Source organism: Vigna unguiculata, chromosome 3 (genome assembly GCF_004118075.2).
Source record: "Vigna unguiculata cultivar IT97K-499-35 chromosome 3, ASM411807v1, whole genome shotgun sequence".
Classification (NCBI taxonomy): Eukaryota; Viridiplantae; Streptophyta; class Magnoliopsida; order Fabales; family Fabaceae; genus Vigna; species Vigna unguiculata.
This window is the reverse complement of record NC_040281.1, coordinates 38,350,741-38,360,204: the sequence shown is the minus strand read 5'-3', so window position 1 is coordinate 38,360,204 and position 9,464 is coordinate 38,350,741. Positions and strand designations below refer to the sequence as shown.

General features: G+C 25.2%; 1 non-coding gene across 1 annotated transcript; it reads right to left on the bottom strand.

Moving 5' to 3' along the window:
• Window positions 1-1,123: 1,123 nt before the first annotated feature.
• Window positions 1,124-1,205, bottom strand: TRNAS-GCU. Its single transcript has one exon. It is a non-coding gene; the product is annotated as a tRNA-Ser (tRNA).
• Window positions 1,206-9,464: the final 8,259 nt, after the last annotated feature.

The following is a 9,464-nucleotide window of genomic DNA, read 5'->3' as shown; positions in this document are numbered from 1 at the left end:
TTATCCGTATTAGTAAGAAGACAAAATTTTGAATTTTTTTATAACACGTGGATGAAAACTTCTTCCTCAAAGAAATCAAAACATCAAACTAATAAATTTTATAAAAAAAAAAACTTCTAGAAGAAAAAAAAGGTACGAAACAAATTTTTTTCCAAATATAGTAATAATTATATTAAATGTAACTTTAAACGATTTCAATATAATGTATGTTTAATTATTTACTTTTTTTCATATTATTAAACTTTTTATTAAATATTATATTTATAACTATACATAATTACATATTTAAATAAAATTATATAAAGAAATTAATTATATTGAAATAATAATAATTATTTGTATTATTATTAGTATTTTATTAAAATTAGTAGTTATTAATTAACTTATATATTTTTTACGGTATCTTTTTTAAATCGATAAATGAATTTATGAAAGTAAAAAGCAAAATTTAGATTTAGTTTAACAAACGAAATACATCACTTAAACACAAATATCATAATTATTTTCATAACAACATTTAATTGTTAAATATTTTTGTGAGTTAAAGTTACACGAATGTTTATACAATTAATATATTTTAATTATAAAAAGGATAAATATTAACATTAATTATAGAATATTAGTTAAAAATGTAATATAATTAAGTGTTTATTAAATTTAATTTTTGGATACAAACATTTACATTGCTATCTCATTTATAACTTTTATTTTAAAAACTTTAGATATTTGAAAAAGAAATCATCATTTTTATATAATTAAATTATTTTTTTTTTACTAAAAATATAAATTGAAAGGTATAAATTTTTAAAAAATCAAATTATATAGTATTATTTAATTCTTTTAATATACATACGGGTTACACATGTAATAATATTAAACATAATTAAAATCTTAAAATTCTAATTTTTAGTATTTTTATTTTATCATTTATTTAAATTTTATATTTATAATAAAAAAATACATTTTGAAATGCCCGTGCGTTGCAGGGAAATAAAAACTAGTACTCAACAATTCCGAAATACTTGCGCAATTCTTTAACTGCATCTATCTTCATCCTCTGGGCCCCACCAAGGCAATTTTTTCCACACTGATGTAAAGTTTAGAGAAAAAAGTAAAAGAACAACGTCGCCTGAGAGATTCGAACTCTCGCGGGGAAACCCCATGTACTTAGCAGGCACACGCCTTAACCACTCGGCCAAAGCGACATTGGATATTAAAAAGAATCCCAGTTAACAAGTTAAAAAGATCTATATGCTTTAAACTTTCCTGATAATCATGAACAAACTTACGGTCCTCATTCAACATTTTTTATAGCTAACTAAATAAATTAAAGATATAACCCTTTTTACTGCTATGATCAAAGGCTTAAATAATGTGTAGAAGTGCAAATAAAATTATTGTGTAAGAAGAATAACTTATGATTTTTCATTTCATAAGTTTTTAAATGAAGATATACTTAGTAACTTATGGATTTCTTTATTTTTAAAATGGATATGATAACTTATAAGTCATGGTTATTTATTTATTTATTTATATGTGTATAATTTTTATTATTATTTTAAGTTATATATCCTCTTTTAAATATATATATATATATATATATATATATATATATATATATATATATATATATATATATATATATATATATATATATATATATATATATATATATATATATATATATATATGTAAAGAAACATGTTGGTTTCCCTAAGTACATCCAACTTAGCCCATCGGTATGTGTTATAGTAATCCATGCAAATGAGAGGAAAGAAAGGAAGAGTGAGTCACATACCTGCAGAGGTGAAGTTATGAATTGAAGAGGTGACATTTGGATAAACTAAGTGGCAATGAATGAAGCATGTAATTTTTAATATATATGGGGTGTTGGTTCCGCTCATGATAAGATATTACTTTGAAGATTTTAAATTTAGAATAACATATAGTATGAGTTATCAACAACATAAAATAATATTTATGTAAACTAAGTATAAAATTATGAATTATTGGTTTAAAATCCACATAGCATGTAATAACCAAGGCAGGCTCTTCCATTCACATTCCAATAAATATTGGTCACATGGAGTTGGTCAAACATTACATACATGTAGGTTTATGTTCTAATGCTATCTTTCATATAAGAACAAGCAACTTCTACTTGCTCTTCTATCCATTCCTTTTCTTTCTTGTTATAAATATTAATTAAATAATTATTTTATTAAAAAATATTGTATGATCAAGTACTAGATATCAAAAGAATACATACTTTTTTCTTCAATTTCAAGTATCAAGAAAAAAATTATAATTGTATAAATATTAAATAAGAATTATAATTGTATAAATATTAAATAAGAAAATAAATATTAAATAAGAGTGTCAAATAATAATTGAATAAAGGTTAATTAATTATAGAAAAAAGTAAAAACGATTAATGTGTATCTTAAAAATAAGTCACAAAACTAAGGATAGAAAAAAAGTTCATATATCTTTTTTAGATTATATAATAAACTAAAGGTACTTTAGTAATTTAAAATGGAATGAGTGAATATGTAGATACTGATCTTAATTGTCATACCCAATTTAAAAATTTAACTTTTACCCGTATTTATCGAGACAGGTTCAGATAATATCTATAAATGAGTTCATTTGTCATCTTTACCTATAATTGATTATAGAGTTCCATCATTTACTCTTCCAATATTTATGCTCCTCATTTATTATTTTCTAACTTTCATTTTGTGATGTTAGTTAGTATTATTGATTCTTTGCTTACATGCTTTGTAGATTTAGTTAATCATGACTTTGGTTACAAAACAAAAATATTTCTTTTGTTGAACTAAGAGGCGATAAAACTAATAATATTACAAAAACTATGTAAAAGAAATGTGTTATTATATTTGTTTTTGTAGGCATATAAAAACCAAAACTTAATTATAGAATATTTGATCAAATAAAAGATTTAATTATATTTTTGTTATTTTGTTAATACTTAATTTATTAAAGGAAAATGTAATTGTGAATAATATTTGTAGGTTTTTAAGTGACGTCTCCATCTTTTTCAAAATCAAAGTAACAAGAAGTGCATAAAAAAACCACTACATGATTATAATCCAAGCCTTACTTGAAAGGTCTCCTTTCTCACATTTATTGATTACACATTATATTTCACAACTAAAAAACAACTAAAAATATTATAGTGATCATGATAGAAAACTCATTGTTCAATTTAAGGTAATGAATTATATTCTTTATTATGGTTGGATAATATGGTTGGATTTCTGACATAGAGGTCTTGAAGAAGAACATCAAAATTAAACCTGAGATTAAGTTAAGGAAACTTAAAATATGAGGAGTAAAGTTTGATCAAACATACATCATTGAATAACTCAATTATGTCGGGGATGTTTTTAGGTTTAAATATCTACTTATGTCCTTTCAAGAATGTTATGTCAGGGATGTTTCTTTGGTTGAAATGATAAGAGGAGAACTTCACCACATTCTTGCAAGAATAGTCACAAACGTTCTTGCAAGAATACTAGAAGTTTGATCGCTGATAATTGAATATCTCGAACATGGAACCAAGGGAAGACTAATAGTAATTGACATGATACCAAACAAACTTGATTAGGATAAATGTTATAATTAATTCTATTATGTGACTCACTTGAAATATTATGATGAACCCAATTGTGATTTAATAAAAAATTTAAATTTAAAGACCTATTGGTTATTATTATGGGAAGTGATAATAAAATAAAATAAAGATAAAATAAAAACCAACTTGATGGACGTTGGTTTATAAAAGGGGTTGAGGTTCTGTCTCTTACCATAACGTTCTATTCACAATAACTCATCAAAAACGTGTGAGAAGAGAAAAGAAAGGCAAATACATAGATTGAGGAATGGTGGTTGAAGAGCACACAAAAATTACAAATTGAAGAACGCATACTCATAGGATCTCTTATGGAAAGGTTAGTGCTCTATTATGTTTTATTGTGTGAGAATCCTAAATCTTAAAGATCCTTAATTGTTTTACAACAAATTCTTATACCATTATAAGTACACTTTAAGTCTAATCTAGTCCTACAAAACCAACATAAAATATGAGGTTTATACTAATTTACATATTATAACTTAGTCATAAATATAATCTATGTGATCTCTAACAATAAATTGTCATTTTCATTCAACGTATGCGAAAATGCAAGAACAATAACATAACAATAACATACCCGTGCTATAAAGTTCTTTTATACCTCATATTCTTTTGCATATGAAATTTTATTTGACTTTAGAAGAGACCCTAAACTAGGCTAATCAAATTTTCTAGATAGTAAATCTTCCAAAATAATAATGCCATCATGGTCATGGCAACATAATAGAAGTTACCATATAACCAATAACATGTCTTTGATGAAAAAATCCCTGAAAGCCTAGATGAATATGTTAGAGTTCAAGAACATCAACTTCATTTTCTCATGATGGTAACATGTTAAGGCAAGTACATGGTATTCAATTATTACAATAAAAAATGAGGGACTCCAATATTTAATTTGAATACCCTGTCCCAAATCTTCATCAGGATCTTAAACATGTCCATCAATGCATTAATAGAATTGGAAACAAAATTCAATAGAACTTGAAGGCAATGTGAAATAATCATAAGTTATTGATTTTTAAATTTTATTAGTTTCATTGCATATTGATTCCATTCTTTTATTACGATTTTTTTAAACATGTGTTCAAATTTTATTTGGAGATCCAATAATAAATATTACAAATTTCTTAATACACTTTTATCTTTCTAAATTTCAAAGTGAAAAAACATTTCAACCTCATTTTCGAAATATTATATTTATATATTTAACTTAAAATAAATATTACTTTTTACAATTTGTTTCATCTCATACATTAATTATTTTATAATTAATCATTTCTAAATTCAATTTGTACTCCTCAATTTACAACCAAAGATAAATTGATAAATGATTATATAACATAACTATTTTTTTTTCTTTTTACATTGATCACATCTATCACAAACTTTTCATATAAAGAATCTTCCTTTGCCTCATTTTTCTTCTCTTTCATTTTCCTTTCCATTGTATTCCCAAACCAAACCAAATATTCCTCTAGCTAAAATATGGTTTTCCTCTTTTTTTTTTCCATACATTTTTTTATATCAATCATCTTAAAACTTCTTTTAAATAGTTACCTTAATATTTTATTTTGACGATAAGTGTTAATATTAATTAATATTATTGATTATTCATACGATATTTAATTTACATGTTGGCTCATATGTTAGAATTTAGTCAAATTTTTTTTAAGATCTTAAAGCATACAATTTTATTATTTAAGTAAAAATTTTATGAATAGAAAAAAAAAGTTAACTATTCAAATTTTGTTCTAGAAAAAATTTCTCTAAACTATTTTCCCTCTACCTTCCATACCTTCTCACTAAATTCTTGAAAGATATGTTAATCTTTTCATAGATCAAAGCGTACCAGGGATCTTGGTGGAAAACATAGCAAATTAGCTAGACCAATTTTTTTTTAGTGTAAGTTCTCTTTGTCCATTTTCATTAGTTGATTTTGGAAATTTTGCATGCATTGGACTATGGGTCTTCCATGTGATTCTTTAAGGGAAATAGTGAATCTATGTTAATCATAAAGGTATATTGAGATCATTGTCCGAAATCTTTATGTACATATTTAATTTTCTTACGTAATAGGATAACTTGGAAGTTTGACTTTAAATAAACAAGCTTTAACAAGTAAGAGAAGTTAGTTAAGTTTTGATAGTATCTTAGGATAGATAACTTAGATGTAAAATTAATATATGGTCCCAATAGTTAATTTTTATGTAAGGATTGTGTGTGGTTTGAATATATTCAAATGGTTTAAATCTTGAGATGAATGTTTGGTGATATGTTGAAGATGTTTATAGTGCAATATGAATAAATGCTTGAATTAAAATTGTATTTTTTGAGTAAATAGATTTTAAATGAGTTATATTGCAAATTCTAGTAGTGAAAAGCTATAAAATATTTCAATTGAGTCAAAATGGTTAAAGTTGACATGATTTTGTAATAAAATATTCCATGATAGACATAAGAAATGTAACACCCCAAAAATATAGAAAATTATACATACATTGTATTTGGGCAAACCTTAACATGTGAATACAAAAGACTTACATAACAAATTCATAATGCGTAGTTATAGGCCACATCCAAGTTTTTCCAAAAAGAAGCAGCTCATTATGTAATTCAATGCTATTATAAATGGACAAGACTACACAATAGAAAATGTTCTTATACATCATATGAAACTCCAACTTTTTCTCTTGATCTTCCCTTACAATTTATCATCATTATCACTTGTAGACTCGTTTGCTCATACCATTGTAGTAACTATTGCAAAAGAAAAACAAAAGAAAAAACACAATAAGAAGGAAAAGGGTAAAATAATTTTAATTTCAATAATACATATATTCTAAATATCTAAAATATTATAGTTTGTCCTACTTGTAACCAAAACCAACATTTTCCTAGAACACAAAAGCCACATACATAATATGTTATTCTAAACTCAATAATTTGGATTTAGGCATTCACTTGGATAGAAGAAGTCATGTGTCTCTCATATAATAATGAAATAAAGTACAAGACCAACCATATCAAACTGCACGGTCTCAAACCCCCATGATCCATATGAGTTAACCTATGACTTTGCCAAAAAAGAGGTCCCACCCCAAATCACGCCATAAGAACTACATTCAACTCACCACCCAAACTACGACATTCTATGTCTATGTGAGATTGTAAGTCTAGCAAAGTATACGATAACTTGTTACCAACATATATCTTTAGTCAATGCATAACACTAAACTAACAAGGATTTGCACTTCTTCCTTAGAAGTACAACCCTCAAACAACAAACAATTCAATAATTTTCATCTTTCCATTCCATTCCTCTCATATCATTTCTTATCATTGATACTCATCATCATTTCCTCCTCATTCATATCAAATATCCACAAATCCTCATTGTTATATGTATTCTTTGTATTTCAAACCCAACTCCCTCAAGGAAAGGTTGTCTCCCCAAACGAGCAAGCCTCCCTTGCCTCTCTGTCAGACTCAATTTTGGCACTCGCTAAACTACATTAAAGAGGGTTCCCTTGGCTCTAATGAGTGTTTTTATCCTTTATCCAAATCAAAAGCAATACCAATTTAGTTAAAATGACTCATTAGAAGCCAAGAATGCCACTCCACATATCCAACCCAAAATTCACAACTCAAAGACCAAATCAACAATTTAAAACATAGGTTTACTCATTTATCAAATTTTCCCTAAATCAATCAATTCAAAAAATGCCACACATCAAATCAACATTCAATTCACAAAGTAACAAATAATCAATTCATACCATACAAATAAAAAAATGTGCATAGATTAAAATTAGCTTCCTTTACCTTAGTTAAATAGATCTTACTCTATAAGATGCTCCCTAGAGCTCTATCTAACATAGGAAAACTTAACTTGACAACAAAGACCTCAATTAGAGATCTAAGCATGCAATCAAGATTATATAAATGAGAATCAGTTATTAGAAGTTTGTTTTATAGTTTGAACCTTTTATTATTAAAATATTATAGTGTCATCTTTTTAAAGCCAACACTACTCTTAGGCTCTTTTCTAGGTTCTCACAACAAATGAATAAAAATATCAATTTGCACCGATTGGATCACTTATTATATTTCTAGAGTTGATGAACAAATAAAACTCTTGCTAGACAAAACTCAATTAATTGAAAACCTGAAAGTTTTGGTTGTTGGACAAGTTATTTAAATAAAAACTCCCAATGATTTAGTCGTTGGATGAGCCAAATATCGCTGGACGAAATTCATTTAATATAAAACCAAAGAGTTTTGGTCACTAGACAAGTAAATTCTCATTCAACGAGTTGGTTTTATGAAAACTTCAAGTAATTTAGTTATCTGACGAATACTTTGGTTATTAGGCAAGCAAGATTTCTCTTAGACAACTAAAATTCATTAGGAACCTTAAGTTGGATGAGCATAATGGTGATTGGATGAATCACAACATATGTTTAATTCGTTGGATGAGCTAAATTTTGGTTGAATGAGAGAGTGTTTTTTAAACTTTGAAAAAAAATATTAAATATTTCTAAATGCTATTGTTATATTTGATAAATATGTTGTATTTGAATATTAACATAATATAATGGATAATTAATTGTAATTTGTTTAAATTGAGTTGGATGCATATTAGGTGGTGAGAGTCAAATGTGCTTTCTATGGCTTAATTAGTGGTATAAATTTTTTTTATTAAGTTGGTCACAAGAATTTAACTTGTTATATAAGTTTAGTGAGTTCTTATTATATAACTTTGTAGTGATGGCTTAGTGAAAATAATTATCTGAGTTTAATTTAATGGATTAATCTCTTTGACATAAAGTCAAGTGTTTGTGGTAGTTGATGTCAATAATATTTTGACATGAGATTTTGTTAATGGACTGATAATTAGATATTTAATTTTGAGAAAATTAATAACTAAGGTTATATCCATTAATAAATCCCAATGGGATGTGAATGTAATATGTGTATAATTTATAATTTAATATATGCACATGTAAAAGTTTGGATTAAATATATTTTTGTCCTTCAACTTTTAGTCAAAATTAGAATTAGTTCATAACCAATTTAGTCCCTTATTTTTAAAAATGTGTAGATTTAATTCCTTAAACCATTTTTTTTAAGTTTATTTAACTTTTCAAACACATTTCTCGGCTAACATTGAAGCGAACATGTGTCAAACAGTGTAAATAAACTAAAATACTATAATGAAATGTGTTTGAAACGTCAAATAAACTTAATAAAATTTGATTAAAAGGACTAAACTCACATATTTACATAGTTGAAGAACTAAATTAATTCATTTTTTGAGAAGAACTAAAATATATTTAACCCTCCAAGTTTTAACTTTTTCGCAACTTTAGGTTACTTATTTGTACCATTGTACCATTATGTTATTTATCAACTTTGATATTAAAAAATCCATTAATGTCGAAGGAAGACAATATTAACTAAAATTAATAGAAGATAAAGGAGGATTACATTTTATAATTATTATTTATTTTTCAAACACGTATTCATTAAGACATTTATTTTTATTTCTTAATAAAAGTTTTGTTTTTAAATTTTTTAAATATATATATATATATATATATATATATATATTGTAATGATGTTGAAATGTTTGGTAACAATGTAATGTTTAAAAATGAAAAAGAAATGTGTGGTACATTAAAAATTAACAAAAATAAAAAATATGTAAACAATATTTAACAGATATATTTTTCTAAGAACTAAAATTAAAAACATATCAAGAAAAGTAAAAATACAATATAATCTTGTTATTTTACATACTTTT